Source organism: Gossypium hirsutum, chromosome A01, assembly GCF_007990345.1.
Source record: "Gossypium hirsutum isolate 1008001.06 chromosome A01, Gossypium_hirsutum_v2.1, whole genome shotgun sequence".
NCBI lineage: Eukaryota > Viridiplantae > Streptophyta > Magnoliopsida > Malvales > Malvaceae > Gossypium > Gossypium hirsutum.
In genome coordinates this window covers 12,048,093-12,072,416 of record NC_053424.1, presented here as the reverse complement: position 1 = coordinate 12,072,416, position 24,324 = coordinate 12,048,093, and the positions used below count along the sequence as shown (strand labels likewise).

The 24,324-nt window shown below is 32.7% G+C and overlaps 1 pseudogene; it reads left to right on the top strand.

Annotated features, from left to right (window-relative positions):
* The first annotated feature begins 2,786 nt into the window (after positions 1 to 2,786).
* LOC107917294 (long chain base biosynthesis protein 1-like) lies at positions 2,787 to 19,580 on the top strand (annotated as a pseudogene).
* The last annotated feature ends 4,744 nt before the right edge of the window (positions 19,581 to 24,324 follow it).

The window sequence follows — 24,324 nt, the reverse complement described above, 5'->3', positions numbered from 1 at the left end:
ACGTCGACCCTTTTCTTTACTCTGGATGTGTCGATATCAATTCTCTCAAAATGGCCCATGGAATGCACTTACTATCACATTTTTGCTGCACACGAGCTACAGCCCACTGCTCACTCATTCCAGTAATCATCACCAACTTCTTTGCAAAAGTTGGAAGACTAGCAGGCCTAACATAAACCTTGTGACCCTGAATCCTCGGGCAACGTAGTAAAGTCATATACTCCTCTATAGTAGGTACAAGATCAACATCACCAAATGTAAAGAAACTATAAGCAGGGTTCCAGAACTGTACCATAGCTCGAAACAAGTGCCTATCTACTTTGACATTTAGCAAATAGGGAAGGTCTCCATAATTCTAGTAGAAAAGCTGCTTAGCCTCGTCATCCCATTGGGCCCAAATGTCTCTCAACTCCTGAAACTCATTCTGCGTCGAATTAATATGGGTGAAGTCTCATAACTCTGATGTATGCCCCTTAGTGACACTATCTCCTTTCTCTAACTGGTTTTCTCTGACCAGGTACAGACAGAGGCATTGTCCTCCACTTTATCAAGATATTCGTTCCCCATTACAAAACTTTCTAACTCAGAAATCAAACTGTGAATTGACACCTTTAAATGCCAAATGACATGTAATGACAGTAAAATAAAAATAGGTCAATATAAAAAAATGATAAACAAGTACTTACAAGGGTAGCTTACTAAAGGTTATCACTATCTTTCCTAGGGTAAGCTCTTTAAAGTTCACTATATGAGGTTAAGTTCTAAAGTAAGGGTACTTGAACCAGTAGATTCCTTGGTCTTCACCCATTATAGGCTCATATAGACTAAGTTCAGTTCAGGGGGACACATTTCCCTATGGCCATACGGAGATGAAAATCTCACGAAGACATAGGTACAGTATCCCGGAAGCAATCGACTAGCTCATACGAAGGTGAAAACCTTACGAAAGCGTAGCTTCTCACTCCTACTTAAGGGTGTGACCACAACGGTCATGCAAACGCAATGTACAGCAATAAGGTAAAAACATATGCAGCAAATACATGTAAAAAGGATCCAATTTTAAATTTTCCAAACTTTCGACATTAAGACAGAAAATACTTAATTTCTTGGCTTGACTCTCTTAAGTCCCCAGCGGAGTCGCCAAGCTATCGAAACCATTTTTTAAAGGGATGTTTGAAAAATGGGGATCGACTTTTGAAAAACGAGAACGGGAGTCGCCACCAACCTTTTTAGGTGTGATTATATCACCTTATAAAACGTTTTGGTCTTTGAAAATTAAGAAAACAGGTTCGGGAGTCGGTTACGTACGAAGAAGGATTAGCACCCTCGCAACGCCCAAAATTGGTACCAAATTGAATAGTTTTCTGTCTTAATGTCAAAATTTTGAAAGGATTTAAAAATAGGATCTCTTTTTTAAAATCAGAATTATTTAAGTTGAAAAATCGAGATTCCTTAGCTCCGAAAGAATACAAACATCACATCCAGTATGATAGGACACGATATTCTTAAACTCCCATAACTGAAATCATCTCGTGATTTACAAAATCTATTTAGAAGGATACTTTAGGCATTTAGACAAACGGGAAATCGCAACCCAGCATGTTAGGGCACTATTTCCCGAATTCCTAAATACGAAAAACATTGCCTCATTTTAGAAAAACTTTTGGATAAAATATTACAATTAAATGAATTATATTTTTTTAAAATAATGATTTGAATAAAAAATAATTTACTAAGAGTAATACTAAAAAAAATTATTAAAAAATAAAAGAGTTTGATATAATACTAAAATTATTTTAAAAAATTAAAATATATAAAAAAATCAGGGAAAAATGGATTAAATCAAAATAAAAAAGGTTGAAAAACGAAGATGAACAAAGAATAAAATAAGAACAAACCGTAAAAAATAAGAACGTAAGAGGGAGAGAAATTTGAGTAAAAGCTCTCAAAAATTTTTATTGCTTCACAAAACTCTAGTGTGTTTACAATGAAGGGAGAGGCCTCTATTTATAGTTGAACCTCCTCAAATCCAACGGTACAGATCAATTACATCAACAGTTAAGATTAAAAGGTATCTACAAATTAAATCTCTAACATTACAAAATCATATCTTCTAAGATTGCATATCATATCTAAGATTGCAATCATATCTAAGATTGTATCATATTTAAGATTGCATATCATATCTAAGATTGCATATCATTGAAGATTATATTTCCATATGAGTCAAGCTTGTAGATGGACCTTAAATCTTTTCAAGTAATGGGCCATTCCGATCGGGCCAAATTATATTTGTAATTCTGGACTGAACTTGGACTTCGTTTTTTTTGGGTTTATTATTTTTTTGGGGGGGGCTTATTTCTGGGCCCGGGCAAAATTGAGTGTCTACAATGCAAATTTTATAAAAAAAATCCTACCCCTCTCCATTACACACTAAAATCGAGTTTCCTAGAACTCGTCCATCCAACACACCAAATTGTTTCCTGTATCTCAACATGTAATATGTAAGTTTGTTGTATTGTTGATTAATCCTTCAATATTTTGCATCATTTTCTATTTTTGTGTGATTAATATTGTTGATTTATGTTAGTAAACTATTTGGTTTTTTTTTGTTCATTCTAATTAGCTTAGGTAATTTTTTCAAATTATGTTGGAAGTAATTGTTGTATTTTAGTCATTTATTTATTTCAAATAAATGAATTAATGTTGGATTTCTCATTGCTTTAGAAGAAAACAAAGTTCATCATCTAATCCTTTCCATTTGTGTATTGGACTTATCAACAAAAATGGAATTAGCTGCATTAAACTTAGTTAATGCCACTTTAAATTGGATCACTTTTACTTTAGATGCCCTTCTGCACAAGCTATGGTGTTTGGAGTTCACATAGGCGGACCACTCTTTTACTCTTGTTTACATCATGCTATATTTTTCTATGTTGAATTCCAATGTGAGTATTAAAACAAATGAGTGTCTGACATGAGAATGTTAATTGTTACTAGAGCTCTATGTATTTGGAAGATCCTTGAGAATCATTTCCCAATACCCATGTCTAGATACATGTCAGACATGGATGCTTCAAGAAAACAGGTCGAAGCAACATAAATCTTTTCTCTCATTCATACTTGACATGTATACGTTATCTTTTACTTTATTTTTATATTATAGGGCATTTATTCGTTCAAGTTCTTTTGGTTGTCATTCTTTGTCTGCTTTCTAGAAAAGTTACAAGCCTCCTAAGCGGCCAAAGGTTTTATTGCAATTCTACTTCAAATTAATGTTTCCTTGGATAGATATTGTTTCAAGTTTATATAGGCTCAGGTCATAATTCTCGAAATTTATGACTGTTATATTTCTATTAAGTATTTTGTACCTAGGACTTAGGCAAATATGCCGGTGAGAACTATTAGGCACCTTTTCTAACCAAAATCCTTTCTCGACCACATTTGATTAAAAGTTATGTCTCAAAAGTTCAATAATAAAAAACTATTTTTTACTACTTTAACATAGGGATCTAAATGAGACACTTGTACTTGCAAGTTGCTCGGTATGGTTTGTAAACTACTCAAATTTAACTTGGACATTGTTGAGTAAAGCTCAAGCTTGAGTTATTGAGCTAATTGAATTTGAGTATCCTAATGCTTGACTCGAATAACTAACAAGCCTAATCAATTTTTTCTATTTTAATTGGCACTGACAAATCTTTATTTTATCTCGAACTTGAGCATATATAATTGAGTTTGAAGCCGATCTTGGGAATCACACATATTTTTTTCTAGATAAACAAGCTTAATCCAGCCTACTTAAGTGAGTTTGAGCAGTTTGATTTTTATCTTGAAACAAGCTTGAGCTTTAGAAGTAAAACTAAATCAATTTTAAACCAAAATCCCATCCTTGAATTTTGAGTTGTGCTTGGCTCGATAACACCCCTACTTTAACATGTATATAGATACATTGCAATGTTTAATTTTTTTTACTTGTTCAAATTGTCTTTACAGTCTTCCACAAATTCAATTTTATTAAATAAATGTGCATTGTTGTTGATAAATTTGTTTGATTGAGTTATTGGATGGTCATTTTAGGCTTTGAAACTCCTCTACATTGTTACTACTTCGAAATCATCTCAGGTGCGTATTGGAAACCTTAGTTTTTGCAAGTTTTGGTCATCGAAAAATGGTGGCTGTCAACACCACATGGCCAGGCACATGGGCTTATAGCTAGGCCGTGTGAGCCACACGGGCGTGTGACAGGCTGTTAACTCACTATTCATCAAATTGGGGCCATACGGGCTAGCACACGGGCGTGTTTCCAGGCCTTGTGTCACCAAAATAGTGCAGGGTTCACACAGGTATGAGACACGGACATGTGTCAAGCAGTGTAACTCACTGTTTATGACTTAAGACCACATAGGTAAGTACAAGGGCGTGTGCTCAGGCCGTGTGAGTTACATGGGTAGGGACATGGCCGTGTGTCCAAGCCGTGCAACTCTCTGATTACAGGTTAAAATCACACATGCAGAGGGCATGGGTGTGTGCCCAGCCCGTGTGACTCACATGGGCAAGGACATGGTGGACAATAGATACATTGCAATGTCCATGCAATCAGAGATACATTGCAATGTATATAGATACATTGCAATGTTTAATTTTTTTACTTGTTTAAATTGTCTTTTCAGTCTTCCACAAATTCTATTTTATTAAATAAATAGTTTCAAGTTTGAATACACATGTCATCAAGGATTTTTATAAGGGTAGCCATATACACTTTGAGCTTTATGTTTGAGCTTGAAACTTTCTTCTTAAGTGTTTGATGACTTATGTTGGATCAAGTCCTTCCTGTTTTTTAAGTTTTAACAATTGATATGTTTTTTTACTTTTATGTTAAGTTAGATATGGTGCATTTGTGTCAGATGTTAACTTTGTGTTATTCTACTATTGATATACTTTCTTCATCCTTGTAGTGTTTTACTTTTACTTATAATTCATTTTATGTAGATGATGTTGCATTAGCCTAACATTCGGAAAGGTCTCCTCATTGTTTGTAGGAAATAGATGAGCTCTATGATGAACGGGTCCTAGAATCCCTTATTCCTTCTATCACGTAAGTTATGCTGAGTGAACACCTAGTGTTGGAAAGGTGAGAATAACTGTCAGTTTTATATGAATTTTATTGGACTCTTGAAAAAATATATGGTTCGACTTAATATGCTTAGCTTTGCTTTAAAGATTTGGGAGATACACATTTCAACCAAATATATTTATTTTATTTTTTCTTCCAAAAAAATGTGTGACATTTCCTTTTTCAGCCTTTTATACTCTCTTCTCAAATTTCCTTTTCATTTGGAATCATAATTATTAGTTATTCTTTAGGTTATATTTACCGATTTTACAATAGATTTTATAGAATTTTGGCAAATACTCATGATTTGTTATAGTAGTTTAAATACTCAAGGTAGATTCTTTTCTGAAGTGGCATAGCTTATTAGTTCATCTTTATGTAGTGTTGCAGGGCTCCATACTATAATCAATGGGAAAGAAGTTGTGAACTTTGCTTCTGCAAATTATCTCAGATTTGTGGGGCATGATAAGTTACTTGTAAGGATTTCATTGCAATTATTAATTTATTCTACCATTTGGTCGACAGGAAGAGAGAATAAATAACCCATATATCAAGATAGCATGATTATAATCCTTTCTAAGTATTCCTTGAAACATACACTTTTTTTCCATTTACCTTATCAAAAAGATGTTTATGTAGGCTATTAAGTAATATTAAAAGGTAGTTTCGCAAAGGAGAAACATGTTTTCAAAATTTTGGGTAAGTTATAATGACTAGTTCTTAAGGTTTTGTTTCTTTTGGCCATGAAAAAAAAATGTGTTTACCAAGAATCATGTAATTTTACGTTGGAGAATATGGTGTTAGTTCTTGTGGTCCTTGTGGATTTTATGGCACAATTGGTAAGCATCAATACCTATACAATTTTGAATGGCGTGTTTTTGAACTCTCTTTCTAAATCTTCAATAAGAACAAGATATAGATTGTGACAACCTTCTCTTATTCAGATGTCCACCTTGATTGTGAGTACAGAATAACAAAGTTTTTGGGAACACATGATTCTATCCTCTATTCTTATGGGCTTTCCACCTTGTTCAGTGCAATCCCATGTTTTTGTAAAAAGGACGGCATAATTGTTGTGTAAGTGAAAAATGTCATTACCTTAAATGGATACATATATGGCTATTGTAATGACTTGAAATTTACAGGTAATCAGAAAGTGTATTTTTGGGTCTCCGTTTTCGTAAAACAGATTCGTAAATATTTATTAAAAATATTTACGAAGTTAGTTGTGTGGTTAATTAGGTTTTGGCTAGGTGAATTAGTTTGAATTGAGGATAATTAGTGTAAGGACTAAATTGAATAAAGGGTGAAAGTTTAATTATAGAATGGAGAAAATTTAAGGGACGAAATTAGTAATTAAGCCATAAGTGCCAAATGTATGGTAATAGTGAAATACATGTGGAATAATTATATACATATATTAGTAATTATTATATATTTACTTATAATGTAAGTAAATATTAAAATAATATATTATTTGATAATGCTCTAGAATAACGTATTTTTATGTATTAATCATGTGTTTATTCTGGGCTTGATCCTACTAATTTGAGCTATTTATGTCTTTTTATCGATTAGGGACTGATTTGGAGGCAAAAGCAAAATTAAGGGACAAAAGTGCGAATTTGGAGACACAATGGGCTCATATGCGACGCAGAAAAAAGATTGTGCCAAAAGTGCAAGCATAGAAGACACAAGGACTAAAAACACAAAAAGAAGAGATTTTATTTTATAAGACTCCATTTTATTAGGATAATTAATATTAAGATAATTATTAGGATTATTTAATTTTAGGATTTTATTTTTATTATCTTTATTTATCTTTAATTAATTGTATTTATCTTTTTAGAATTTAAGTTAAATTAGACTATCTCCCTAGCACTATAAATAGGGGTGAAGTGACTCTATTGCGTGTTAATCTTTTTCTGTAAACACTCTCCCCCTGAAAGTCTAGGCTTTTGTTTCTTCATATTTTCTTTCAATAAAATTCCCTTTTCTATTTTTATATTTATTTTCTTTTCCACCATTATCATGAGCCACTAAAACCTATCTAACCGAAAGTTGTCAATATTTCCCAAAAAAGGTTCTTGAGGCCTAGAATTCGTACTTAGCCTTCTCGTCAAGTATTCATCGTTTCTCCGCACTACTGGCTGACGCTTCCGTCCATGGCCCTTAAAAAGTAAGCTTTTCAGCATATGCAAAGGCGACCGCTTTGTATGTTTTGGAAGGATTGCATAGTCGGTTCGTTAACTTACTGCGTCAGAGGTTGGCGAGCCAAAGAGACAAAATGGCATGGGATTCGCCATTGAGAAGCGTTGATCTAGCATATATTACTGGCTAGAGTCAGGTTCCCTAAAAATCGTAATTCTAATCTTTGGAGCTGGTGGTCGTAGGCGTCCTCTTCCACTATAACTGGCTTACTTGAGTTGAGAAGGGTTATTTAAAAGCCGAGGATTGAACCCAAGCCGGAATGAGACAACTGGAGGCTGGAATCTACCAATAAGAATTTCTTTTCCTTTAACTCTCTTTATTATTTTTATATATTCTCCATCTCAATTTCCGTCATTTATTTAATTTTCCAATTTCAATTTAATTTAAATACTATTTTTATTTTTCCAAATCGAAATTCTTAATTCTGTTTTATTTTTTATTTTTTCAGGAACGCAAGTTTCTTGGCCAAGAAATTGTCCAAGATTTCAAGAAACGAGCATTCGTACAATCCAGTCCCTGAGGATTCGACCCTACTTCCCCTTTATTGTTATTTTTATTATTTTACAGGGAATAGGATATTTTTGGTGCTCTCAACGACCGCATCATTATTATATTATTATATTATATTAAAATAAATAAAATAAATGAAACAAAAAAATCAAAAAGAAATAGAGGGCTGAAACAAAAAAGAGAGAAAGAAAAGAGAAATAGAAAGAAAAAGAAAAAGAAAAGGGAAATTAGGGTTCTAAGGATTCAAATTCAAATTGGTAAGTCAATTTAGCCTATTTTCTTGAAATTTTGATGTTTTTTGGAATCTTAGAACAAAATACTACTTGATTTAAATTCAAAATTTGAAAGTTAGTGAATTTTTAGAATTTGTTCATGTTGATTAAATTGAAGAATTAGGGATTAAATTGATAGAACTCCAAGTTAGAATATAGAAATGAATTGAATTGTAAGTTAAATTATAATTTTTGAGTGGTAGGGACTAAATTGAGAGAATTTCAAAATTAGGGTTTTATGGTGAAATTAAGGAGTTGAAATTAGATTAAAATGGAAGTTGAATTGAGATATGAAATTAGTTTTGTACGAAAAAGAGTTAGTTTAATTTAAGGACTAAATTGGAATTTAGGCAAAAGTTGTGTATAAATTGAAATATTCAATGTTATGATTTTCAATTATTTTAATTTCGTAGTAAGCGTTGAGCCAGAGACCTCTACTAGGAAAGGAAAAGACAAAGTCAACGAGGATTAGCTCAAAAATTACTTTTTGTATTTCTATAATCCGAATCTAGCAATTATTATTTGTTGTATTTTAATTTAATGACTATGGTAAGTGAATAAGGTAAGTAAATAGCATTATGAGATTGAATGGAATGAATGTGAATTTGTGATTAATATGAAATGTGTATATTGGATATTGATTGTCTTTTAATTATGGAATTAAACCCTATTAATTGTATTGGGCTGAGTCAGATATAGTTGACATGCCATAAGATTGGACGAGTTCAAGAATACTTCGACCACGAGTCGATGAGACACTGAGTGTCATATTATTACTTCGGATAAATTCGATGAGGTACTAGATACCAACTTACTTCAGCATGGCCGATGAGACACTAGGTGTCACTATATTACTTCGAATTATCCAATGAGGAACTGGGTGCCATACTGGTGTGTTTTGGTCGGATCCGTGTATCCGCCAAAGTCCGAGTCTTGTTAATAGGGGTAAATAAATAAATTGGCAATAAGATTGATATTGAATGACAATAAATGTGGATTTGAAATTGGATATTGATTTGGATTGTACAATTGTAATACATGGACTAAAAGTCATGAAAAGAATATTGTTATTGCAAATTGATATGTGAATTTTATTGAGAAAAGTCTATTTGAATAGCAATTATGAGACTGATATATCAAGAGATAAGAATTGAAAGTGTTGAGAATGATATGTTATGAAATTAAATATTACTTGACTGATCTTTATTATGTGTGATTATATATATATATAAATGTTATAAGTTTTATATTTAAGGTATTCGGATTATAGAAATACCATTGAGTTTTATACTCAGTGTACGATTTGTTTCCGTGCGCAGGTTAGATTAAAGACAAATTATGGAATCAACATCCAAGGCCAATCCCGAGCTCAAAGTGGTGAAGTACATTCTTTTTTGGTAAATTACATGTACCTAGGATGTTGTATTTGTCATTTTGGGAAATGCTTGTAAATGATGTTATAATATGATAATGGTTAAATATATATAAATGTTAAAGTTATCAAATGACAAGTTTTAGTGGTAAATTTGTATGAAACTAAAAATTTGGTTTGAATGAGTTTTAATTGAGTTGATTTGATTAATATATGTAAAATATTTATGTTATTATATTAATTAGGTCTTTAGATTGATGAATTTGGCATGTATTAAAGGTATCTGAATGTGTTTTGAATTGGTTGAATGATTGGTTTTTGTATTACCGGCGGTTTAAAGTTTGCAAGGTTAGTATATTTGATGTTAAAGGCTCATTTTGAGTCCACACGGCTTGTACATGGGCGTATGGATAAGCCGTGTGTCCTCTACAATTTAAAGATTTAAAATAGGATGCCAAGGAATCTCCACATGGGCAGAGACACGAGCTTGTGTCTCAGCCGTGTGAGGGACACAGCCTAGTACATGGGCACATGTCTTGGTCGTGTGAAAACTGCACTTAATTTTTGAAAAATAAATTGACCACACGGCTTAACACACGGGTGTGTGGCTTGGCCTTGTGAGGTAAGTCAAAGAGCATATAGGTTAGGACACGGCCTGAAGCACGGGTATGTCATAGGGTCACACGGGTGTGTCCCTTGACCACACGGGTGTGTGTGCCTTGTATCTAGGAAAAAAATTATAATTTTGCGAAAAATTCTCTGAGTTTTCGATTAAGTCTCGATTTGTTTCTGACACAAGATTTAGACCTTGAGGGCCCAATAAAGGGACATTTTGATTAAATCATGATATGTGTGTTATATTATTAAATGTTTGTTTGTAATTAATCTGAAATATCTGGTAATGCTCTGTAACCCTGTTCCGACGACAAATAGGGGTTAAGGGGTGTTACAGCTATTATCCTGGATTTGACATTGTAAGCTATGGTATGGATAACTTATGAATTTTTTTGTTTTTACTCTGTCTTTTGTTCTTATTTTTTTATTGCATGATGCACTTGAAATTCCCAAGAATGAAAATTAGATTCCCCCTGCTTTTTGTATTTTGTGGAGCTTTTTCTTTTATCGAATTAACAGTTAGATCATCTTACTAGTAGATGTTATTCATAGGCCAGATTGTAATATATTCTGCAATAGGCCTCCTGATACGTGAGGCCCCACCTCGACAATATTTTAAAAACTAAATTTATTAATGTGATGCATGGTTTAGAATTGTTAGATCATCTTACTAGTAGATGTTATTCACAGGCCAAATTGTAATATATTCTGCAATGGGCCTCTTGATACGTGAGGCCCCACCTCTACAATATATTAAAAACTAAACTTAACAATTTGGTCATCTTACTAGTAAATGTTATTTACAAGTCAGATTGTGATATATTCAGTAATGGGCCTCCTGGTACGTGAGGCCCACCTCTACAATATTTTAAAAGCTAAACTGATTAATGTGATGCATGGTTTAGAATTGTTAAGCAAATTCATAAAATTATTTACCGTAGAATGCATTCTTGTATGCTTGGAGGAAACCATATGAAGATTGGGTTTATTGTCCTTTGTGTGTATTTTGTCAGAATAGAGCTGCTGAATTTTGAAGGGTGTTTAGGGGCCCAAATTGCTTTTTAAATTGTCTTGCTTTATTGCACCTTTCTTAGCATAAATCTGTACCTCTTCTTTTAATATTACAATTTTAGAATATTTAAGGCGTAGATTTGTATCTTGTTTATTAGTTACATGTTTTTTTTATTTTATTTTTTGTTTTTGGTTATCCAGGGATAAGGGAGTCCATTGGGGAATACAAAATGGCCGCTACCTTTCTAGAAGTACCATTGTTTATTTCAAGCACAATGATATGGAATCTCTAGAAAGAACTCTTGAGAAAATTATAGCACAAGTGGGCTAAGAAATTACGGCGCTACGTTGTGGTTGAATTTGTGTATCACGTATGTTATGTCAAGTTCTCACAACCTTCAATGATTGTATCCTTAAGTGTGCCCATGTCGTACATAAATAGTCGTGTTTCTAGGATTTGGCGCCTAATAAATACAGTTGTTGCCTTGAATTACTGCTCATGAGCCATAACTTTCTTGTTCACTGTCTTTTACATTGCAAAAACGAAGCAAATTCTCCATTATTTGTCAAGTAGAGCCTTTACAGCCGCCTTCAAAAAGATATGCATGAAGGTGGTGAGTGGCAGTTAAGCCATAAGCATTACTAGGTTTCTTGTTAGGTTGACCAAGAAAGTTGTCGAAAAGAATGCGGAGCAATAGACTATTTATAAATTTGTCTGACAAGAACTTGTTTGGTGTCAGAAATAAACTATTTATAAATGGTCTTTCTATGGTGTCTGCAATAGACTACTTATAAAATTTGTATGACAAGAAATTGTTTGGTGCCAGTTTCTAAAATAAACATGCTTGTGGCATTGCATGTCAATGCAGTGGACTTTGTACATTCATTTCAGACATATTCTTCCTTGCATAATTATGATCTATTACGACATTCTCATCTAAACCATGCTCATCTTTTGTTAATACATCAAAATCAGAACAAAATAGGATGAGTGAGTGCTATAATACATTAGTAGTGATGCGAATAGAATATATATTTTTACTCAATGAAATTGCTTAGAATTACATACTTACCAAAAAGAAAATATCATTCTTTAGTTTTAGGGAATCATTCTTAATTTAAATTTTTTAATTGTTTACTATTTGTTTTTACCCGACTGCGTGTTTGTAAAATAGTGGTACATATGAGGAAACTTGGAAAAAATGTAGGAGAGTCCTTTTGAGTAAAAAACTGTGAGGTCTGTTGGTGTTTGGAACAAGGTTAAACAAGCAGAGTTGAAAGCTTGTGCAACAGGCTTCGAAACTTGGTGAGGAAACAAAAGTAGAAATTTGCTTGAGAACAAGAACAGAATTGAAAGACAAGAGAAAATGGTGGAGCATATGAATGAAAGATGATAATTTTTCATTAAGAAAGAACATTGGCATATTGCCATTACATATATCAGTCAATGACTGAACAAAAAACAAAGCAAATTTCACCTAATGCTTACCTAATACCACTAGTTACATGGAAACTTGGTAAAATAACTTGTACATAAGAACAAAGTGATTTATCAGCTCAATCACTACCTAATTACATCAAATTCTTTACCAACTAATTTCAAATCAAACTAAGTTACAAAACATGAACTTGAAGTAACAAAACAAGTTGTATTTGGACAACAACAGTAAGTTTCAGTTGCTGCAAGCTTGGCTCTACTGCATGTGGTGCTCCTGGCTACATGAGTTGCATGGAAAGTCATCTTCTAACACTCCTCCTTGGTCTCCATGCTGCTAACTCCTAGCTGTTTTCTTAGTTTACTGAACCTGGTTACATTAAGGGCCTTTGTAAAGATATCAACAATTTGTTCTTCAGAATTGCAATGAATCAGTTCCACCTCTCGAGTTTGTTCCATCTCCCTTACTACATGTAGCTTGATGCTAAAGTGCTTAGTTCTACCAAGGAAGACGGGGTTTTTTGCAATTACAACAGCAGACTTTTTGTCACAAAAGATCTATGTTGATTCCCTTTGATACAAGTTCAAGTCAGCTAGGATTTTTCTTAGCCAAATGGTTTGATTAACAGCATTTGCAGTTGCAACATACTCAGCTTCTACTGTTGACTAAGCTACTAGCGATTGCTTCTTTGAACTCCAGCAAAACATTGCTGAACCAAGTGTAAATGCATAACCAGAGGTACTCTTCATGTCATCCTTTGAACCAGCCCAGTCACTGTCAGTGTACCCTATCAACTTCAGGTCTTCAGTTTTGCTAAACTGTAATCCATAGCTCAATGTGCCTTTGATGTACCTGAGCACTCTTTTTGCTACTTGAAGATGCTGCTTGTTGCAGCAATGCATGGATCTCGATAGCACACTCAGAACAAACATGATATCTGGTCTGGTTGCTGTCAAATACAATAAGCAGCCAACTAAACTCCTATAGACAGATTCATCAACCTGTTCATAATCCCCTTGGCTTGACAACTTCATTCCAACAACCATAGGTATGCTTGTTGGCTTGCAATTCTCCATAGAAAACTTGCTTAGGATCTTTGCAGCAAATGTCTTTTGTCCCAAGAAGATTCTACTTTGAGTTTACAGTATCTCCATTCCAAGAAAGTAAGTCATCTGCCCCAGATCAGACATTTCAAACATGTTCATCATTTTGACTTTGAAATCAGCCAACATTGTTTGGTCTTCTCCTGTAACCAAAAGATCATCAACATACAGGGACACAATGAGCTGTGTTACTGCTTGTTCCTTCTTGACATACAATGTTGGCTCACTAGAGCTCCTTTCAAACCCCAAACTCACTAAGTAGTTGTCGATCTTACTATCCCAGGCCCTTGGTGCCTATTTTAAGCCATACATGGCTTTCTTGAGTCTGTACACCTTATGTTCCTTACCAGCTACTTCAAAACCTTGTGGCTAGTCAATGTATATCTCTTTTTCAAGGAAACCGTTTAGAAAAGAAGATTTCACATCAAGCTGATGGATCTTTCATTGCATTGATGGATCTTTCATTGCATCTGTGCTGCTAAGGCAACTAGCAGCCTTATGGTGTCTAGCTGGCCACTGGTGCAAATGTCTCCATGTAATCCAGGCCATATTTCTGACTGAAACCTTTAACAACCAACCTAGCCTTCAATTTGTTCAAACTTCCGTCAACATTCTGCTTAGCTCGATAGACCCATTTCACTCTAATGACCTTTCTGTTGGCTGGTCTTTTAACCAATTCCCGTGTCTGGTTCTTTTCAATCATGGCAATCTCATCAACCATTGCCTGTTTCTAGCCTTCATGTGCTTCAGCATCTTTAAAACAACTTGGTTCTTCTTGTGCAACATGAGCCCTCTCATAAATCTCAGCCAAAATCCTTGTACCCCTGACTGGTTCATCATCAATGTCCATTTCAGGACCATTTTGATCAGGTTCAAGCTGACCTGCTATGAATTCTTCAGAAATAGCCTCTGGCTGATTTTTTTCTCAGTTCTAACATGCCTTTTCATCAAAGACACATCTCTGCTCACTTAGATCTTGTTTGTTAAAGGATCTAAAATCCTATAACCCTTCTTGACCATGCTGTATCCTACCAAGATGCCAGGCTGAGCCTTTTTGGACAGCTTATCCCTCTTCACAGCTGGTGTATGAGCATAACACAGGCAGCCAAAGACTTTTAAATGAGCCAAATATGGCTTGAATCCAAACCAAGCCTCGAATGGTGTTTTGTGAGCTAGTGCTTTTGTTGGAAGCCTATTCTGAATGTAAACAACAGTGTTAACTGCTTCAGCCCACATGGTCTTAGGCAAATTCTTCTGAAATAGCAAGCACCTGACCATATCCATAAGACTTCTGTTTTTCCTTTTACTGACCCCATTCTGCTGAGGTGTATAAACATTGGTGAGTTGATGTTTGATGCCAGCATCATTGCATAGAGCTTGGAACTGAGCTGAGGTATACTCAGCTCCATTATCTGACCTAATGGTCTTGAGCTTACAGCCTGCTTTAGTTTCAACTGCTACTGTAAACTTCAAAAACACTTGAGTTGCCTCTGACTTGTGCTTCAAAAAGAAAATCCAGCAATATCTGGTATGATCATCAATAAAGAGAATGAAATACTTACTCCATTCAGTGATTCTAATTTCATAGGACCACATACATCAGAGTGTATCAGCTGCAATCTCTCTGTGGCTCTCCAGGCTTTATTGGTAGGAAATGGCAATCTTGACTGTTTTCCAAGTTGACAGACTTCGCAAACCTCATCTTTCTCAACAGAATTGGTGAAGTTTTCAACCAGTTCCTCATTTATCATCTGAGTCATCGATCTGAAGTTGGCATGACCAAGCCTTTGATGCCAAAGCTTGGATTCTTCAGTAGAAGCAACACAGGCTGAGTGTGAGTCACTTGGCCAGTTGACTTCAAAGCATTTATCAGTCATAGTAACTGTCATGAAGCTTGATCCATTTGGATTAGTAATTTGGCACTCCTGGCCCTTAAACACAACTGAGTAGCCTTTTTTAAGTAGTTGAGCAATGCTGAGAAGGTTCCTATCAATCTCAGGTACCAACAACACATTTGTGATAACCTTGCCACCTGCGGGAGTGCATATCAACACATCCCCTTTTCCTTCAGCCTTGATAAACTGCCCATTACTAATTTTTACTTTGGTTTTGCAACTTCTAACCAAGGTCTTGAAAATGGTTGCATCTGGTAACATGTGGTTAGTGCAACCACTGTCCAATAGCCATCCTTTCGAGCATTTCTTCTGACCAGCTGAGCATGACACAGCAAAGACCTGCTCCTCATGGTCACTACTGTCTTCAGCTACTTGAGCTTCAACATTCTTCTGTTGTGCTTGATTTTGCCTAGGCCTGCCTTTATTCTTGCAGACCCTTTCAACATGCCCCTTTTTCTTGCAATGTTGACATAGTTCATCTGGTCTGAACCAACATCTATCTTCAGGATGACCTGGTCATTTGCAGTGCCTGCAAGGTTGGTCTCCTTTTTTTGCAACATTAGGCTTAGGCCTATTTTTCCAATTCTTCTTGCCTTTGTGGGCAGTGGTGCTCGAGGCAGCCTTAGCCTTAGCTTGAAAAGCACCTTCTTGATGCTCCTCCATCCTGCTGGCTCTCCTTTGCTCCTGAGCATAAAGAGCATTGATGAGCTCAGTTAAGGAGATGGTTGCAAGATCTCTCGAATCTTCAAGGGATGAGATTTTTGCTTCATATCTTTCAGGCAATGTTGAGAGCACCTTCTCCACAATCCTTGCCTCACTGAATTGTTCTCCTAGCAACCTTATGCTATTAACCACAACCATAATTCTATCCGAGTACTACTTCACTGTTTCTTCTTCATTCATCTTTAAATTTTCAAAGTCTCTTCTCAAGTTTAGGAACTGCTGTTGCCATGTCCTCTCTATGCCTTGGAACTCCTCCTTAAGCTTATTCCAAGCTTATTTTGGAGTCTCACAAGTCATAATTCTTGAATACAAGACATGGCTTTATGCCTCTTAGTCCTCTCATCTGCGTGTTGCCTGATTTGAGCCACTGTGGGATTGGCTCTGAGTGGAGCTGGCTCAGCATCAGTGTTCACAACTTCCCACAGATCAAAGGCTTGTAGGTAAGTCCTCATCTTGACTACCCATATGTGTAACCCTTCACTATTAAAAACTGGTGGTGCAGCTGGAGAAAATGCTGAAGAAGCCAGTCGATTTAAGGTTCAACCACAGCAGGTCCTTTAAGATAAAAGCTCTAGATACCAATTGTTGGTGTTTGGAACAAGGTTAAACAAGCAGAGTTGAAAGCTTGTGCAACAAGCCTCGAAACTTGGTGAGGAAACAAAAGTAGAAATTTGCTTGAGAACAAGAACGGAATTGAAAGACAAGAGAAAATGGTGGAGCATATGAATGAAAGATGATAATTTTTCATTAAGAACATTGGCATATTGCCATTACATATATCAGTCAATGACTGAACAAAAAACAAAGCAAATTTCATCTAATGCTTACCTAATGCCACTAGTTACATGGAAACTTGGTAAAATAACTTGTACATAAGAACAAAGCTGATTTATTAGCTCAATCACTACCTAATTACATCAAATTCTTTACCAACTAAGTTCAAATCAAACTAAGTTACAAAATATGAACTTGAAGTAACAAAACAAGTTGCATTTGGACAACAACAGTAAGTTTCAGCTGCTGCAAGCTTGGCTCGACTACATGTGGTGCTCCTTGCTGCATGAGCTGCATGGAAGGCCATCTTCTAACAAGGTCGTCCAATGGTTCAAAGTTGATGATACCTTGTATTGGTTCGTTCTTACTGATTTTCCTAATTGTAGTTTCACCATATCTAACTTTTTGTTGGTTAAATATGTAGAATTCGGGTCAAATAGCTCCTTTGGACAAGATCATCAAGTTGAAAGAGAAGTATCGCTTCCGTGTCTTATTGGATGAGACCAACTCATTAGGTGTACTTGGTCGTACTGGAAGGGGTCTCACTGAATACTGCGGGGTTCCGGTGTGTTTATAATTTGTTTAAGTTACTTTTTTATAGTTGCTTTGGTTTTGTTGGTCACTAACAGTTGAACGTACTGCAGATAGAGAAGATAGACATTGTTACTGCTGCCATGGGACATGCATTGGCAACAGAAGGAGGATTCTCACTGGAAGTGCTCGAGTCATTAATCATCAATTATGTAGTCTTTGGACCTTTTAGTGTTGAATATTGGAAGCTCTACCTAGTTTTACTCGTCATAAACATTATTTATAATAGATAGACTCAAAATAGTCAGGACTATACCAGTGGATTTACCTTTTCTGTTCTGGTATTGGTACGTGTATATGGCTGTGTTTAGGCATACCATCTTTTATATGAGTATTTTTCAAATGTTCTTCATATATATATTTATTTGTTTATGTTTGTATGATACCAACCACCCTGGATAGACTCCTAATGCACTTGTAAAATGCTAATGGTAATTCTATGATTGGTGGCAGCGGTTGAGCAGTTCTGGCTACGTCTTCTCCGCATCTTTACGCAATTACTGCTATTGACATCCTAGAGCAAAATCCTGACCTGACATCAAAGCTGAAGGAAAACATTGCCATTTTATGCAAAAGGTTGGTTTCGAGCTTAATATTTTCTTTCTTGTATGGTTTTAAGGATTTCCTTTGTTTCTGTGATGATGCTCTTGTCCTCTGGTTTCAACTCGTCTGTTACATTGGTCGGTAGTACATAGGAGATAAAAGACAATGTTTATGATTGACAAAACCTTTTCTGGTTCTAAAATAGAAGTCGATATGTCATTAACCTCTGTAACATGCTAACATCTTGTAACTAAGCACATCGGTGTATCTTTTAGTGCAAGCCCTTGTTTTTTAGTAGATAAAAATGCAGATAATTTTTTGATGATCTTTGTATACTTGACCAAACAATTTCCGGTTCTGAACTTGTGATAGGAATTTATATTTTTTTCTGATTAATCTCTGCAATATGCTAACATCGGATCAAAAAGCACGTTGGTGTATTTTGTAGTGCGATCTTTGTTAGGTGGTTATCGTGTAATTGATCTAATCACTTCCGGTTCTGAACTTCTTGTGAAAACACAGGACTCTCCGATATCCGGGTGCTTTCAATAGCAAGTAATCCAGAATCACCAATTTTCCTTGTGCTTGAAAAATCAACTGGTTCGGTGAAGAGTGACATCCAGCTCCTCGAAGACATTGCCCATCGTGTAAGTACACCATTCTCATGTTTCCTTCTTATTAGTAGTGCCGAGTTATATTATGCTGAATCTCTATTTTTCTTAGAAATATTTGATATTCGAACATGAGTATGCAGATATGATTTTTTAAATATATATACAACTTAAAAATCATTGTTGCTTTAACTCTTCATTTTCTTAAAATACCTTTATCCGACACATTTCTAGATATGTAATGACTTGACTTTCCGAAGACATAAGCACATAGGAAAAATTCAATATACCTGTATCGGGAACATACTTGTATCTAACACATCTGAATCCAAGTAATACAAGTCTATGCTGAATCCAAGTATTACAAGTCTATGCTACTCTGACTCGAGTTGCGGATATGGGTCTGTTTCCAACATGGATATGTTCAACTTTTTTCATACATTTGGAAGATCTATGGAGGGTCATATTTCCATATTCTAACTCAAATGTCTCAGTAATAGATATTTCAAGAAAAATAAAAAAGATGAGACAACATATAATTCAGACATGTATCAAAATGTGACTGACATTCGAGTCCAGGTAACATGGAAAAGTGGATATGTATAATTGAAAACATATACATTTTACAGGCCTTGAAACAAGAATCCATTTTTGTAGTGGCTTTAAAAAGATCAACTCTCGATAAATGCCCCCTTCATGTCGGAATTAGACTGTTCGTTTCAGCCGCCCATTCAGAGTCTGACCTGCTTAAGGCATATGAATCACTCAAGCGAGTCGCAGCAGCGATGCTTAGGTGAGCATACCCATCATATATATATCTATATATATATATATAAATGTATATGTATGTATGGATTAGTATCTACTGTCAGTATAGTTTTTTAACTTGAAAATCCAACATGTTTTTATATTATATTTGAAAAAATAAAAAAAAATTAACATACATGACAGTTTTTTGTAGGGCTAAAAAAACTTTATTAGCAGTTCAAGATTTTGTTTTTAACTGCATTGGAAGATTTTTCAGGTCACTTTTCTTAAATTTTCTCTAGCAAGGAAACAAAACGTAACTACAAATTAAACGTTTTACTTTATTTTTTATAATTTAAATAAATGTTTGTCATCTTTTCAAGCTATTTGTTTACTTTACGTAGCTTTGTAATTTCATATGTTGAAAGTGTGTCATCTTTTCAAGCTATTTGTTTACTTTATGTAGCTTTGTAATTTCATATGTTGAAAGTGTATTTTCATGTGAAGAAATTAACAAGTAGGTATTGTTTGTTTAAAACTTTCTTGAAAGGATTTTTGGGTTTGCAATAAGGTGTTAATGCCAAGCTATATGTCATGAGGACAAATGCATGTTCTTTTTTATTACATTTTATATGTTTTATAAAATGAAATCAAACCATTTTCATGGGCATTATACTCAAAAATGCCTTTTTTTTAATATAATTACAGAAATGGACCAATTTTTTTTGTTATTTAACGGATTGAGTCATTTTCCGTAAAAATGCGTCCACATCAGCGCGAGTTCAAAGTATGTGCCAACAAAACGCTTCCCTAAGGGAGCATTTTGTCCACATCAACAGAAAATGCTTCCTTGGGGGCACACTTTGCTGACGTGGACAAAACACTCCTTAATTTTCAAAAAAGGTCATTTCTTTAAAAAATTATAAAAATAGACCAATTTTTTTGAAAATTTACAATAATAAACCTTAAAAAATACTCAAAGTGACAACACCATTTTTTTTAAGGTGTCACCAATTAATATGGAAATAAAACTTACAAAGTAAATCTTTATATAGACTCAAAATCTCATTTCCCTTATTTTCTTAAGCAATGTGATATTTGAGATATGTGTATATATAGGCTCATGAATAGTTTTGCAGCTTGTTCCTAAACAATGTGAGATTCCTTCCTCTTTTAATTAACAACATGAGATTAAAAGCTACACTATATTTTATATTTTTTTACTTAGAGTTTAAATTTTTTTACAAAAAGTTAACATTTGTTACATGATAAATAAAACTTTTAAACTCTATAAGTAAAAAAATTATAAAATATAAAATGAGTATGGTAAAATATTAAAAAATAAATATTTAAAAAATTACTAATAGTTAAGTGATCATTTTGTAAGTTTTTATAATTCAATAGCTAAAAAATCATAGTTAAGTGACATTTTATCCATGTAATTTAATCTAGATATAAAAATATAAAAAATAATTATTATATTTTATTTATATTATATATTTCTATAATAAAAAACTTATTTAACATAATTATATACTATGTTTAAATTGATTATCTATCTAGTCAAAATACATCTAAAATAAATTTATCAGCATTCATTGGGTGATGAAAATTAAATTAAAAAATTAATGAATATAGTAAAATATTAAAAATAAGTAAATATTTAAAAAAGATATATCAATTTTTTAAAATTACAAAAAATATTATTTGAATGCCAAATACTCACCATTTATTTATTAATCAACATTTATAATATAAAATTAAAATTAAAAATTAAAAGTATAACTTATAAATTTAAATAATGAAAAATTATTTTAAAAATTAAAATTGCATTGATATTAACTTCAAATATTTAAAATTGAATAGAAGATTATTGCATGTACAAGTTTTATATGTGCAATTTGTTCTCTTTTTTTAATAGTTCTTTTGTATATGTTAACAATTCTAAAATGCAACAAGATTAAATATCTCAAAAATAATTTTATAATATGAGAAAATGTTAACAAAATATAAAAAAATAAAAATTGTTTTGTAAAAAAATTATAAAATATAGTGTAGCATTTAATCTTATGTTGTTAGTTAAAAGAGGAAGGAATCCCATATTGTTTAGGAACAAGCTGCAAACCTATTCATGAGTCTATATATACACATATCTCATGTCCCACATTGTTTAAGAAAACAAGGGAAATGAGACTTTGGGTCTATATAAAGATTTGTTTTGTAAGTTTTATTTTCATATTAATTAGTGACATCTTAAAAAAATAGTGTTGTCACTTTGAGTCTTTTTTAAGGTTTATTCTTGTAAATTTTCAAAAAAAATTGGTTTATTTTTATAATATTTTTAAAAAATAATTTTTTTTGAAAATTTAAACACGGGTTAAAATGCTTCCTTAGGAGAGCATTTTGTTCACGTCAGTAAAGTGCACCCCAAGGAACCGTTTTTTACTGACGTGGACAAAATGCTCCCTCAGAGAAGCGTTTTGTTGGCACATACTCTGAACTCGTGTTGATGTAGACATGTTTTTGAGGAAAATGGCCCAATTCGATAAATAATCAAAAAGTTGGTCTATTTCTGTAATTATATTTAAAAAAGGGCATTTTTAGGTATAATGGCCCATTTTCATTCTTTATTTTTATTTTTATTTTATTTTTATTTTTATTTTTATTATTTCGTAGCATACTTATCCAGGCAGTTGCTTTTCGGGCTTCAAATTTTTTTATTTTTTATAAAATGCCTATTTTTATTTATAATTTTTAAATTAGAGAAAAAATGTGATTAAGTAAAAGGTTTTCTTTATCCAAAGAACATTAGTTTAGGTTAAAGAATAAATTAATTTTTATTTATTTTTATAGTTAAAAATTATTTTTATAATTAATATGAAATAAAAATAGATAAAATTTTTAATAAAAATTTTAATATATTTTTTAATTTGATATATAACGATTAATTAATTTGATATATTTTAATATATAACGATTAATAAAAAAACATGATTAAGTGCATTAATAAAAAAACATGATTAAGTGCATTCGTCTTGGGTTGTTACTTTGTTACAATAATAATGCTGCAAATTGAGTTTAATTTAGTAATAAAAAGTTATTTGATTATAAAAATACTTTTAGTATCTTTCTTTTAAAAAAAAAAGAAAAAGAAGGTAAATTTAAGCTGTGGGGCTATAAAAATAGATTAAAAATGATAATAATAATAATAATAATAAAAGAGAGGGTAGATTTGAGTTAATGCAGAGAGGATGAGTTCTTTTATTTCTTATTTCTGACAAAATTCAAAATTCTCTGTCCATGCTTACTGTGTTTTCCTTTGGGTTTCGTGCTCTCTCTTCTTTATTTTTTCACGTTTCTTTTTATTTCCACCAATTCTATTTTTTAAAGCATGAAAATTTTGGGAATTCAAAGTTTTTTATTTAATAGGTGGAAAATTATTTTTTTTAAATTCATACTTCTTAGACAATCTCATTATTTTTTTAATTGTCATTTTTATATATATATTTATAAATAAAATAAGGAAAAAAAAAAGGTGTATCCAGGTTAGGTTGTTGAAAAAATAGTACCATTTAAAAAACCAAACTTTTAATAATAAATCTAGAAAATGTAAAAATTTAAAATATTTAATATAATATATTTTTATTATATATTATGGAATCATATTATATTTTAAATTTCAAGTAATCTCTCTATTCCGTATAAAAAATTTGTTTCTGTTTAAATTTAATTAATATTTCTAAGCATTTTATGTAAATGCTAAAATAGAAGAGTAAAAAACTTGTGAATCATTATTGTAAATGCTCTTTCTGGGGTTTTAGTTAAAAAAGAAGCCCATTTTTTAACGATCATTGGGTTTTTTTAATGGGGTTTAATGGTTGATTCTAAAAGAAATGCACTTTCAATGGCCTTTCTTTTTTGTTTCACTTTCTCCTGAGGTGACTCTTTTTTTTACTGTTTTAAAGCTTTTGATTATTTATAAACTACATTGAAAGCTGATGTTTCAGTTCATCTTTCATGTTTAAGGTGAGATCTTCATGATTTTCTGTGTATCAAATGCTTTCTAGAAATATTTTAAACACGGCAGCAAAATTAACTTTTAGCAGCGTTTTGTAAGGTCTTAGCGGTGTTTTTACAAGCGTCACAAAAAACGCCGCTATAGATAGCACCGCAAAATTATTTTAAAAAACGGTCAAAAGTCATGGCCTTTAGCGGCGCTTTTCCCACAAATGCCACTAAAAGTCATAACAATATTATAAAATATTATAAAGCTTTCCCACAAACGCCGCTAAAGGTCATAACATTTAGGCGCTTTTCCCAAAAACGCCACTAAAGGTCATAAAATTTAAAAAAAAAATAAAATATTATAAAATATTATAAAGGTCATAAAAAATATATAAAAAGCTTAAAATTCATTATCAAAATATTGAGAAGAATAATATCCATGATATAAATATAAAAATTTTCTATTAAAATTCATTATCAAATTAAATTTTCTATTAAAATTTTAACTTTAAAACTACATACAAAAATTAAAGAATTTAAATTTAAAATTTAAAATAATAAATTAATAACACAATTAAAATCCAAAAGTTAAAACTCAAGTTATCTTAAATATTAAAATAAAAATAAAAATTTTGAATCAAAACTAAAATAAATAATAAAAATGAGATTAAATATAAAGATATCAATAAAATAAGGTATTATAATGAAATTACTTAAATGAAATAAGGACTTAAATCATAACCATGTAAAATATAAGATTTGAATATCCATTCCCATGTGAAATATCAA